The following is a 12,852-nucleotide window of genomic DNA, read 5'->3' as shown; positions in this document are numbered from 1 at the left end:
GGGCGCCTTTAAATTTCAGTTCGAAGATCGAAGAGGCTGTGTGAAATCAAGCGAGCGATCCTGCAGTATGCAAATACGCGGAGGGTAGCCGAGAGGTGAGCGGTGGCGAACGTGCTGTGTGAATCTGCGTGGAGTAGAGGGAAAAAGAGGGAAAAAGAGAGAAAGAGGAAATGGCGTGAAGGCGGGAGAGGAGAGGAGAGGAGAGGAGAGGAGAGGAGAGGAGAGGAGAGGAGAGGATGGAACGGTGAAAGAAGTGGAGGATGCAAGGAATAGAGAAAATAAGCGTGCAGAAGGGCAAGAGGGGCCAGGATAGAAGTACAGGAGGTGATCTAGTGAAAAATGGGGTCGTAAAGCATTCCACTCATATCGTATCCCGCCTTTTCACCTTCCGCGCATACCTTCCTAGCTCCGGTACACATATTCGCCGGCTCCTTTCACCCCTTTCTGCGGTCGTCTTCTAGCTCGAGACGTCGACCTTTAATTTTCACGAGATTTTCATATCGACTGGCTCGCGGATCCCGACGATTTTCGAAGAACATGGAAAGAAAACTCGCGGCGGTTAAAACAACACGGAATATTTTACATTTCCTCTTAACGCGTAGCTTTCTGTTGTCTGCCTCGGTTCTCGTCATTTACTGGAAGGTTTGCCAACTGTATCATCAACAAGTTCAAGTTAATAGAGTAACGTTCGCGGAACGATATCACGTTTCAGGCTCCAGTTTCAATTATTGCGCGTTACTTTCATAGTCGATGAGAACAAACAGCGGTTGTGCGTGCTCCTTTCCAATAAAGGCGGATTTATCACGGTCCCGTGTCTCACCAAACGTATCACAGGTATAGCTGCGAACGCACCTGCGGCTTATCCCGCGATGCATATTTCAAGATGCGACACGTCGGGAAAGAACGCGAGATCGAAATTGTATCGCCTGTTCGCGGGATAAAGTAACCATTCGAATTCGATGTTTCGCTACAGAATTCGTTTATAGAATTGGAATTGTTTCCCGTGAATTCGTTGATACCTGATATACTCGCGAAATTAAGTCTCGTATAAAATTGAAAGAAGAAGAAGAGATGTATCTGTAAAAAAAAAAAGAAAGCATGTCATTCTTTACACCGCCCTTTATTTTCTGATACTGTACGAAATGATTTATCAATAGAACCGTGCTTCTATAGCATTCGTCGCAATTATCAAAAACGAGATTTATAGTCACGATTCCTTGGCGCTCGCCTAACGTGGTCTGCTGCTTCCATCTAACGATTTATCGTCGCGCGTTGGTAAAGGTAGCGCGCGAGCGCAACCGATTCCACCATTTTCCTATTGTACGTTGCGTTTCTTCCCGTTATTTATTACGGGCCGTGTATTTACAACTGCACTGCAGCTCGCGTGGAAAAGCTAGTAAATCAAGGGATCGGTTGCCTCGCGCGAACGCGCGTACGCTCTTTCGTTGGCGTATAACGGCTCGCGACTCGATCTGATAAATGAAACGGCTCACGAGATTAAGGAATATCGTCGCGCGAATCATGGAAGTTTCTTTCACCCGTTTGTTTGTGCGTTTGTCGTACACTGGCTACGTGGAGAAACGATAGCCGCGATTTAGCGCCGTTTATTCGAAGAACGACATTAATTTCCGTCGTTATCAGAGATAAGCTTGTTTATGGTGATTTCTTTTCTGCATGCTTTGCGAACGAGGCCAGTCGATCGATTCGTCGTGGTTTGCCTCGATGGTCGAGTGATTCTTTCAAGAGGTAAATGCAAACGTCTTTATCCCTGTCTGCCGGAACTGTATGTGTATTAGAAGCAACGCAGCAGCGTATAATCTAATTGTTCCGAAATAAATGATGCATCGATCGACGATGCATTTTAGTCACGTTTGATAGGTGGAATGGAAGTTGAAGTTGGGCGAATATTACCAAATTACACTTGATTTTTGTTTAACCTGTTAACCGACAAAGTTGAGTTAGTTTCGACGTAATAATTCCTTTTATTCCTCCTTTATTCCATTTTATACGTGTCATTTCATTACTTTCAAAAATATATCATACCGTATGTACATTTGTAAGATTAAAACCGACCTAACGGAAACTCATTTGGTCTTATAGCTTTTAATACCATGATTATATAAGGTTCTGTTTAAAGTGTTATTACGATTATCCAACAAGTGTATAACTAATTTCAAAACTCACATCTTTAACATTGATTCACAAATCTCGATGTAGAGGTACCCATGAAATTTGAATGTCGAGTAATTTTTCGTTATCAGATATTTTCATTAGAATCCAGTTGTCCGTGCTGCAGTTAATATCGATGTTCGAGACGAGAAATACAGAAAATCTTACGGTATCGATTACAAGAAATGGCATCTATCAACAGCAAAATACCGATTGAATTTTGTTGCCGCCGGTACACCATGGCGCGATACACCATACAACAGCAGTAATAACGCATTGCCATGGTGTGTGCATTGTAAACGCACGATAACGAACAATATACTATACGAGCTTATTAATTATATAGTGTACGCCTAGTGAATAATTAATTCGTAATTGCAGCGGGTCATTTCATATGCCACGTTATAGTACACAATGTTGTAAATACAACGTTGTGATACTTGTGGCCTATACTCCTTATCGTCGAGTCGCCTATGGAGTAGTCTCTGGGGTGGCTAAAATGGCAGCACAGTAGTGATATACCAGTATAGAAAACAGTTGAAAAACGCAAAGCATTGTGGTTTTTCCCAAGCTCGAAAGTATGTGTTCGCTGTAATGCATTCGCGTAAGTCAGCTACACGATTTAGACTCGTTGTGCGGGGTAAAAGCCGCTTCGACGATATTGGCACCTGATGACCCGCTGCTTTTAATAACTTAAGCCTATTATTCGTGCACTTTCGGTCGCGTACTCGACGACTGGCCATTTTTTTCACCAGGAAACCACGCAAACGTCATTTTTCCTTACTCGCCAGGGGTCGTCACGGAAAGCGTCGGATCGTTCTCTCTTTTCAACAATTCTCACGCTCGTTTCCATCCACAGAGTACTCGCTTAATCCGTTTTTGTCACGAGACCGCTACTACTGCGACCTATGAAATTATTAAAAGAAATTTACTGGTTCTTTCGTACCGATCTCCTCACCTTCTCTCCTCACTCCTCTCCTCAGAATTCTTCCAACAACATCGATAGTCGATGGACGTTTGTCGAATAATTTATATTTAAGTCATGTACAACGCTTAATCGTTAATACGATCGAAGCAGTGTCCGTTGCTTCAATAAACAGTTTCTAGCAGTAACAAGGAACATTTGCTTAGCTTTTATAGTTGAGGCGAAGTAAAGACTAAAATGTTTGAATAACAATTATTTGTGTTATTGTAGGTAATAATCATTTTCATGTAACAAGCGTAGAAGCGCGACATGAAACGTCCGAGGAATCGAAGTTTCGTAATGAAATCTGCAGTTTGCGTTCCACATTGCTGTCGTACGTTTGATTCCTGTTGGCGGTGTGAGTTTAAAGTTGGTCTGCTGCGACGTTACATATTCATTCATCGTGTTACTACACATTATCATGTATTTGGCTACGTAAACAAGTTAACTAGCCGTAGTGTGGACGCGTAACCAACGGCGTGTCGGACGAAAAATCTTGGTGAACTCCGCGTTGTACCGGACCCCCAGGAGATAAGGCGATTACCGTCTATTTTTTTTATGCTAAATTTATGCCATCAACCGCGCTTTGCCCTCGACAGCGACAATATTTTCTTTGTACCCCGGGAAAAAGCAATTACTGTCTTTCGTGCTTTTCTGATGCCGAAGGCCCCAAAGCGGATAAAGTACCGATTTCCGACAGGCTCCGATCCCGCGTCGCGTCTGATACTCTCTGCCTTACAAATTGAGCTTCTTTTGTGGCCGTTAGTGGCCCCTCGATTATCGATCGCCACGCAAAATCCGCCCTCAGACATTGGGAACGAAGACTGGCTGCACAGCTTGGTTGTCTCGACGCTCGATTAACGAACAAAGAAGCGATCTCGTTGATCGCTTTTCGACCGATAAATTCAAAACGACTAAACAGGCGAGTTTACGCTCTCACTTGCTTAGAATACTTGGGCTACTTGAGACGTTCGCAGCGAATCAGATTTCCATTTCCTGCAATGCCGCATGCTAACAACAAATTTTCATTCAAAATCTGTCTTCGTATCCTGAGGTTTTATGGACTATTATGAAATAATTTTCCATAATGCCGCGATTTTCAGTTCATATGCCACATCTAAGTCCAGATCATAGATAATTTAGTAGTACGTGACGAATCGAATACGTGTCATACACAGTGAACATGTTAATGAAGAGAATGTTAAATTCGAAGAAGTTGGATATATCATTTCGAGAAGAAAGTTGGATTAACACGTTTCGGTGGTAATGATATCATATTCAAATTCAAAATTATATTCAAAATTACATTTTCATACGATAAACGGAGCTTCGTTACTAGCCACATCGTCCGGTAATGGAGCATCCATTTTTTCGGCCGGATGTAACCTGGAATTTACTGTGGATTTGATTCATTTTGTTCGGCCGTTCGTCGAAACTGCGAGCGAGTTAGCCTTGTAAATACGGGGGAGTACAATCGAATTATCAGGAACCATGGGGGAAATCCTTTAATACCTACGCAGGAATTTGCCCCTCCCGATCGATTAATTCCCTACGAAATCGCTGGCCGTTCTCGTCGCGGATTAGAGCCGATACAACGTACACCGTGTCGCGTTTCTGGCACGTAGGTGCGTACTGTCAGGACACGGCCGACATCCGGTTGGCTGAACACGATGCATACGGAAGGAAGCACGTTGCAAAATTAACGAAGGAGCCGTGGCGAAAGCGAGCCGAGGGTTTGTACACCATCATATTTGTGCCTGTTCTCGATATAGAGAGGGTTGGAACTAAAATATCGGATAACCGCCTCGTGTAGTGACATTCGGAGTCACATTCAACAATCTAACATTCTTTAACAAGGATTTAATGTTAAAACATATAATGTTGCACATATGTATTTGAATATATATGGAAAAATGGAGGTTCAGTTAATCAGGCACTACCACTATTTCGTTCATCTAAATACAGTTCGTGTAAACAGAATTCCACTTGTAACTATTTCGTTGATAATCTAGGTTAATTATCACGTTTCGTATGACACCAGCAGGTGTTGTAATACTTCTGAACGGAAGTATGCACACACATAAGTATGCGTATCCATGCCGTATCGCGCTAAGAGACCCTCTCGACCCCGGCTAACGAAGGTACAACGTTGAATGAAAAGTGATATACGATCTCGAGGGATTTATTTTGCACCTGGCTTGCTCCCGCAATTCGCCCGCTACATATTTGATTATTTACTTGCGCCTTTGGCAAATGGTTAACGGTCAGGAATAGGAGCGCCGAGGTCCTTTGAATTATTTCTACCGCTAGCAGCATATAATTCCGAGTAGTTGCCGGGACCGGTGATAGATAGGTCCACTGAGAATACCATCCGTCTGGATCATAGTATTCTTTTTTGCTAAAAATTGCATTGGTCGCGACCCTTTTCATCGAATAAACGAACACTTCCGGAAAATCCATATTTAGTCTCTGAGAAAATTTCCACGACTGTTGGAGCGATTTGTCAGGAGGGGATGCTCTCGTAAATTCTCCATCGAATTCGATATTCCGGCGGCGGACGTCCGGTCGACAACTAGGAAAACTCTCCGGAGCATTTCCGCTCGGAAATTGTAGAGTAAAACGGCGTTGGGATTCTATAACGGTCGGCTAGAACCGATCGAATAATTAAACGAATCAACGGGCATTGCGGTCGTAAAAGGAGGACATTATCGCATCTATTCGCCGGAAGTCACGAGAAAATCGGCGGCCATGGGTCACAGACAGTTTTCCGCCGGATCGTTACAAGGTAGCCCGTGTGCTTCGTATCCTCACGCTCGCGAGCACTTGGACACACAAGCACGATACGCGCGCGCGCGCGCCTAGAATCGTGTTACACACCTGAGTCGGTGTGTGCTAGCGGGGAACGAGGAAAGGAGCAAAGACCGGGTTCCAGAGACGTTCTAACCAAGATAAATTCGCGCGATTAAGGGCAAAAAGAGGCGGAGGGAGAAAAGCAGCGTCGAGGGCGAGGCACGGGCAGAAGCTAGAGAGAGGAAGTCGGAGCAGAAAGGAGAATCGATAAGGAGCGCGAGGCATCGATAGCTCGAGAGGCGCACAAGAAGTAGATAGGAGATAAAGAGAAGGCGAAAAAGTCGCGCGTCCGAAAAGGCAACGAATAATAAATTTCCCTTTGGAGCGTAAAACAAAGCCACCTCGTGATCCGCTAAACCGTTGGGATAAAACAGAGGGATTGCAAGGGTAGAAAAGTCCAAGGAGAGGTAGGAAGGGTCGCGGATAGTGGAACGCATCGATAATGAGTCGACAGTAAAAACAACCGTCGAAGAAAAATCGGATCGAGAAGGGGGGAGGGGTTGTGGAGAGCCGTCGGAGTGATGGAGGGGGGAAAGGACAAAGCGTTAAGAGGACAAAGAAAAGCAAAGATGGGAGAGAAGGGGGCCAAGGAGCATCGATGATGAGTTTCAACCGCAGAAGAAAGGCGAAAAGACACAAGAAAGGAAAAAGACGAACGGGGATGGAGAGGGTGAGAGGGCGTTGGGCAAAAAGAAAGTCGCGAGAGGACGCGGCATCGGGGAGTAAATAAAATATTCAGGAAGTCCGCACCCCGGGGTGTTTGTTCGTCGATGCGGGGGTGTCTGGCTGAATCTGGTAGAGGGGTGAAGGAGCTAGGAAGAAGCTGAAACGCTGGTCAGGCCAGCGGTTGAGTAGAACGAAGAGAGGAATTTATCCAGACGAAGGAGGATCCATGGTAGCCACATGTACGAAGTTGGTCCGGACTACCACGGGGTGGTTTTATCCCGTGGGATTCGCCATGGACCATATAGCGGGCTACGTGGCTAGTCGGGCAGGCGGAGGGGCGTAGCCGGGCGTTGGTGTAAGCGTCGCACACCTCTGTTGGGTTCCGCAAGCCAAAATCCGCACCTGCTCGACGAAACACCCTTGTAAGCCGACCATAGTCTCGTACCGATTTCTCGGATAGAATCTACCGACAGTCTGGAATCAGCCATACTCCTCTTGCCTCGCAGATATCTCGTCTTGAGCGAATGGTATATCGGTCACCTTCGTACCAAAACGCCGCGACTATATTCAAATTTAGAGCTATAGGAGCAAATGGCATACATAAGTATAGTAAGCGCGAAAATAAATAAAATTCTGCACGTATGGTATTTTCGAGTTTCTCATCTTCCTATCGTATCTCTCTTTAGAATCATCGATTATAATTAAAATATCGTCGAGCGAAGAGGCGAGATGGCTTAAGAAGATTATTGTCGAGCGACGTAAATTAACGGTAATGCTGCAACTAGCTACGAATAAATATGATGAATCAGTCTGCTGTTTATCATGGTAATTTATTGCTCGCGTTGGCGTCTGTAACTAATGGCGCGCGATGTTCGCTGAAGCATCGGTAATTATATCTGAATGCGATTCAGTGTCGCACACTTGAACACATCTGAGCAAGACGCAGAGTAGGATCTTGAGCGTAGGGTCGCAAACCAATATCTCAAAATTCGTTGCTGTTTCTATGAGATTGTAGCCGGTCCGCGTACATTTAATCGAAATAATCGCCACTTAGAACTCTGGTAGGTGTCTTCTTGCGAGACGAATAAAGAAGAAAGAAACTGAGAGAAGTAAAAGGAAGAAGATTAATGTACAAACTTGAGGCAGGACGCCTCAAAATCTCAAAATTTTTAAATTCGACGATACCCGAATGAAAATCCTGTTTGCTAAGTTGGACTTGCACATTGATTTCTGGAGGTCAGTCGAGCATCAACCAAACTTGGTCTTTCCGTTCGTTCAACAGCCGCCCGACTCATTACCTTTGGTGTACCGAGTAAACTTAGTCAACTAATATTCCGAACAGGATCCTGCAGAATGCAATAAGTAAGAGAATCACAGATCTCGAACGTGGCTAAGAATTATCACGTTCGATTATTACGATTATTACGATTATTACGATTATTACGATTATTACGATTATTACGATTATTACGATTGGTTCGTTTACTATCGTTGGTACACGAGAATTTATGTGCAGCAAAAGGAAACAGAAATCAAATCGTTATACAAATTGATCGATTCGTTCTATTTTAAGGATAAACTCGTTCGAAAGTTTCGACATTTCTCTCGTTACATCAAGGCGCGTAGCAATTCTAGTTACATCATTCCGATAGTCCCGTTTGTACGAGCTGCGTACTTACACAGCGAAATTTCTCTTCGTTATCATAATATCACGTAATTTAGTATCGGTGAACTCTCACATCTGCTGACTGGATCACTCGTCTCCCCTCTCTTCGTCGACTTCGAGTTTCACACTGACTTGTCGGGTTAACCGACCGACACCTTACTACCCGTCTCTAATCCTTCATCTCTCTTCGACTTCGGTCTACTAGGTAAACATTCTCGGGCAAATCCATGGAAGCTCAACTGTACACGAGAGCGGAGGGTCTTGCGGAAGAGGCCAGAGGCAGGCATTCGGGCTTGATGGCTTTAGGTCTGTCTAGGAAAATTCCGGGGGTCAGCGAAACTTGCCGACACTCGTATCTCCGACGAGTGTGCGGTGACGGGCGATGAATGCTATCGGAAGCCGGTTGCTCGTTCGTTTTCAAACCGATCGATTCTTCAAGGGAGCGTTTCTCGTTGGAATTTTCCGACAACCACGAAACGCTAATTTCCCTAGATCCAACGTCGAACGGTTGAGTAGACAAAATGTATGGTTGCTTGTGGTATTTGATTGATTGCGATTGGATCTCTTTTGTATCGAATCGCTTTAATATGTTGTTGTAATTGGTATCATCGTATGTCGAAGCTATGTATAGTGAGGTTCTAAAGTAAAATCATTATGTCACACAGGGTAACCAATCGATTTAGACGCTACTAACAGACGTACACAACTGTATCGGTTGTTATGTATCAATTTCTAACAGCGTTGATAGTTTAAGCTGAGTCGTACGATCAGAATTTTCAGAATATTAATTCGGAGCTAAGAAATCAGTTATAAACGTTTCTCTTTACAAGGAAACCTCTGATTGTGAATCGACGTTCTACTACCATCGACGAAGCTCTAGACATTTATTTGAAAATGCCTGAACTTACTACCTGTTTACATTGCCAAAGTTTGTCAATTTTAACTACTGACCTGTTTTCCAGCCCCTTACTATATCACTTCCACCTTCGAAGGGATTCACAGAATACAATGCGGATTTCATCGTTACAGTTAGTCATTTGCGAAAATATAGATGGCATCGTAATATTAAATATCATATAAAGAATTGTCCGTCTACTTTCAAAACGGGGCGTCATTAATTTCAATAGTTGGAGCTCTACTATTGCGCGAAAGCTCATAAAAAAGTCAGTGGCTGAAATTTCGTTTTTCTGCATTTAATGCGCCGTATAGTTGATTTTTAATACGCCGATGCGTATTGCACTTCCGCGCCTTAAATATTTGAACAGTGAGTCCATGGCAAAGGCATGACTGGCCACGCCAGAAACCAGAACGTCCAGGATTCTAGATCAAGCCATGATTCCTGGTCCGACCACACGATCTCGTCCGTGGTCACGCGTGGGATCTACGCTAATGGATTGCCAGCCGATATGTCCCCTGTGATACGGGTGAAGATAAGCGACAAGTATCGCGAAAATCCGAGTACCTTCGACGGTTCGGCCGACCACCAAATTGGCGTCCCTTCATCGCGATGATTTTCATCGAATTAACCTATGTCGCTTCGATTTTCACTTAGCCGATCCACTCATGAATACCTTTGTCATGTCATTTTCAGAACTTTCACTTATATATGTATATAATACTATTTAAATATTATATATAAAGTATATATACTTCAATTTAGTTATTATTTAAATCTCCCTGGATATATTTAAATTTCTCGAAATTCAAAGTTGTTTTGTAGAATGTGCAAGTACTTATGTATGCGTATAGTGGTGATTATAGCATATAGGAAGAACATTAAGCGAGCGTTCTAGAAAATTGAGCCGAGGTCGTTTTATAAATACAGTTTAAGCCGCAGAACCGAAATAATCTCAATAAACAGCACATTGTAATCCTCCATTTAATTAGTTCGTTAATTATATAGTAGCAATCAACCACTTAATCTGTTTTTGGCTGGGCGCGATTTTATTGGACCGGACGGTCGGTCATGGTAATAGACGATTAATAATGAAATAATTTAATTAACCGCTCGACACAGCTGGTCTTGTTTGCACTGGTCCCGAAATTCCGTGGTAAAACAATTAATTCGTTTAACGAGCATAGCTAGCGATCGGAATTTTCCAAGATCGTGAAGTAGACTGGAAGCGAATATAAATTATTACTTGTTTCATAAACGTGTTTCACTGTCAAAATCAGTGAGATAAGATCTGTTTGCACACCTTAGAAATATACATATTCCTCCGAATTTTTCTACTCGTTTCTGTCCGGTCGCCGATTTGCAAACTAGCATCCATCCGCGTCGTTCAGCGCAAGAGGGGCGGGAAATTCGATGCTTCGTGCCGGATTAAAAGCACGCAGTTGTCCCTAAAAAACTGTCGTGATCGCCGAGCTGCGTGAAATGAACATTCCTGTTAGCTCGCTGAGCCGAGAAACGGAACCCCTGGGTTGCTGCCAGGCAAAATAATTCGGCGACCTGAACGGTGGAACGCGCGTAATCCTTGGTGTCATGGGGACAGGAAAAAGAAAAGAAGAGTACGCGAGGGTAGGGACAGATCACGGGTGGTACGCCGTGCGAAAAGGGGTTACGACGAGCCAAGAGGAAGATTCGTATATACAGAACGTATAAGGGCGAGGATTATAATAAGCCAGGCTACGTTACGAAATTGTTTCGTTCTCTAGGTATTAATAACGGCGACCTAGTCGAAACAGGGCTACGAACGCAGAGCGGCACCCCTTTCGCCACGCGACGATTATTATTGCTACCGTCAGGGGTGTGTTTTACCCTTCCGACTGAGAGTTTGTTTTACTTACAATTGCGCAGCTTCGTTTCTAGCCATAATAGCTGACCGGTTTTCATCTTCTTAATGCCTGGCTGGCAGCGTGCCCTGCCGATGAGGGACGAGTCCTCTCAAAGGAAATAAACCGTCTTTGATACGCAGGAAGGGAAATACACGTAATTGAATTTGACGGATATAGAGATGTTCCAGGGTGTGTTAGGTTCTTCCTTCCCTTCTCAGATCGCATAGCGTTTTAAGAATTTGTAATTCGCTAAATGACTAAACGAGCCCTGACTTTTAAATTTAGAACGAAGCTTTGGCGTTGCTCATTTAGATGAAACGTAAAACCGTTGCTATAACATGAAGCCGTCGGCCTGTAGAACGTAATAATTGTGAAACTGCAAGAAATTTTAACGCGAATCGCATGGAAGCTCTCAATCAGGAAAGGTGATTAGTTAGAGATAACAGGAGGTGAAAATCAGCAACGTCTTAGGGTATTGAATCGGCAAAGACACGCCGGTTGGTGGTCGCAGCAGCAATTTACTTTCTGCGATAGTCGTACTGATGACGACGCGCGTCCATTGTTCACACACGCTATTAGGCTTTCGATTCTGTCTCCGGTGCAAGCGTCATCCTTATCGAAGTGCAGAGGTTGAGGCCTCGTTTGTGCGAGGGACCGGAGGGAGGACGCATTACCGATGGCACAATGAGGGAAACGCGGCTGCCAAGTTGGTCTCCGATACGGATTGCGGTGGCATTGATAGTAACGAGCCATTAAGGGACGCGTTAAACGTATCTCTGGTGAATCCACTGTTCGCTCAGCCGAGAAACGCCAAGATGACGCTTCCGCGAAGAATGGATTTTCGTCGCACGGATTTGTATACCCTCTCGCCTCGGCGAATCTCTCCTCTCGAGGATTTTCCTCTCGCCTATCGTTTTCATCGCTTCGTTTTCAGACTTTGATCTCTACGCTTCGTTTTAACGGTTTTCATTTACTTTCGTTCGATACTACTCTTTAATTTACTACCTAGAGTTATTGTTTCAAATTAAAAAAAAAAAAGAAAAAAAAAGAAGAAAATCCCTTCGTACTCGTTCACATTTAATTTGGCAGGCTACTCGACCGATCACGCATCGTTTATCTTTTTAACGAATCTCTCGATCTATGTACGCGTCCTCTCGATGCAGAAAATGTACAGGCTGAAAATAGAACAATATTGTTCCCACGAAGAAACCATTATGCAAGAACGCGTGGGGCATGGAGCCAGTGAGCGCAACGAACGCTTACGAATAGCGAGCAAGCAACAGGGTCAATCTCTGCTAGATTACTTTTCAAGTATCTCAATAGGACTAGTTTAGTCGACTGCTTACAGCTTGTTACCGCGGTGAATGCGAGCCGCGCGACAAAACGACACCCCGACACAAAGCCACAGTGCGACATAAAAGAGCGTTCAGGCCCATTCACCAAGCGTTGCGCACGTTACGTTTATTAAGTTGGTTAAGTAGACACACCGTCAGCGAGGCCACTTTTTAAGCTGTTTCGTTATTGCCACTAGCATACGCGTTGCTTCCGGTTGGTAGGAGCGGAATGGCATTTTTCACGCGACCCCCGTAATATTTCTGTTTCAGTGTAGTTGCGGCATCCGGCACGAGGGACACCAGAGTGCGTGTTGCGAGAAAGAGAGAGAGAGCGAGATACAGCACGGATCGCCGCAGTGCAAATCGGTGTATCGTGAGACAGGTATTTACAAGAGTTTTACCATCGTGTTTCAAGCAGTCGTGGC

At 44.2% G+C, this 12,852-nt stretch overlaps 1 protein-coding gene across 4 annotated transcripts in view; it reads left to right on the top strand.

Annotated features, from left to right (window-relative positions):
* The window catches only part of LOC100742326, a 268,312-nt gene that overhangs the window by 44,607 nt on the left and 210,853 nt on the right, over nt 1-12,852 (top strand). For 2 of the 4 annotated variants that reach the window (XM_003494084.4, XM_033324138.1), the window contains exon 2: nt 12,698-12,809. The exons of 1 other annotated variant lie outside the window; for it this stretch is intronic. The gene's annotated coding sequence lies outside the window, so the exon portion shown is untranslated. The remainder of the gene's footprint in view (nt 1-12,697; nt 12,810-12,852) is intronic. One more of the 4 variants, XM_033324139.1, reaches the window with a different exon arrangement.

Source organism: Bombus impatiens, unplaced genomic scaffold, assembly GCF_000188095.3.
Source record: "Bombus impatiens unplaced genomic scaffold, BIMP_2.2 scf_1506, whole genome shotgun sequence".
In the NCBI taxonomy this organism is placed as follows: domain Eukaryota; kingdom Metazoa; phylum Arthropoda; class Insecta; order Hymenoptera; family Apidae; genus Bombus; species Bombus impatiens.
This window is presented reverse-complemented; position numbering and strand designations above follow the sequence as displayed.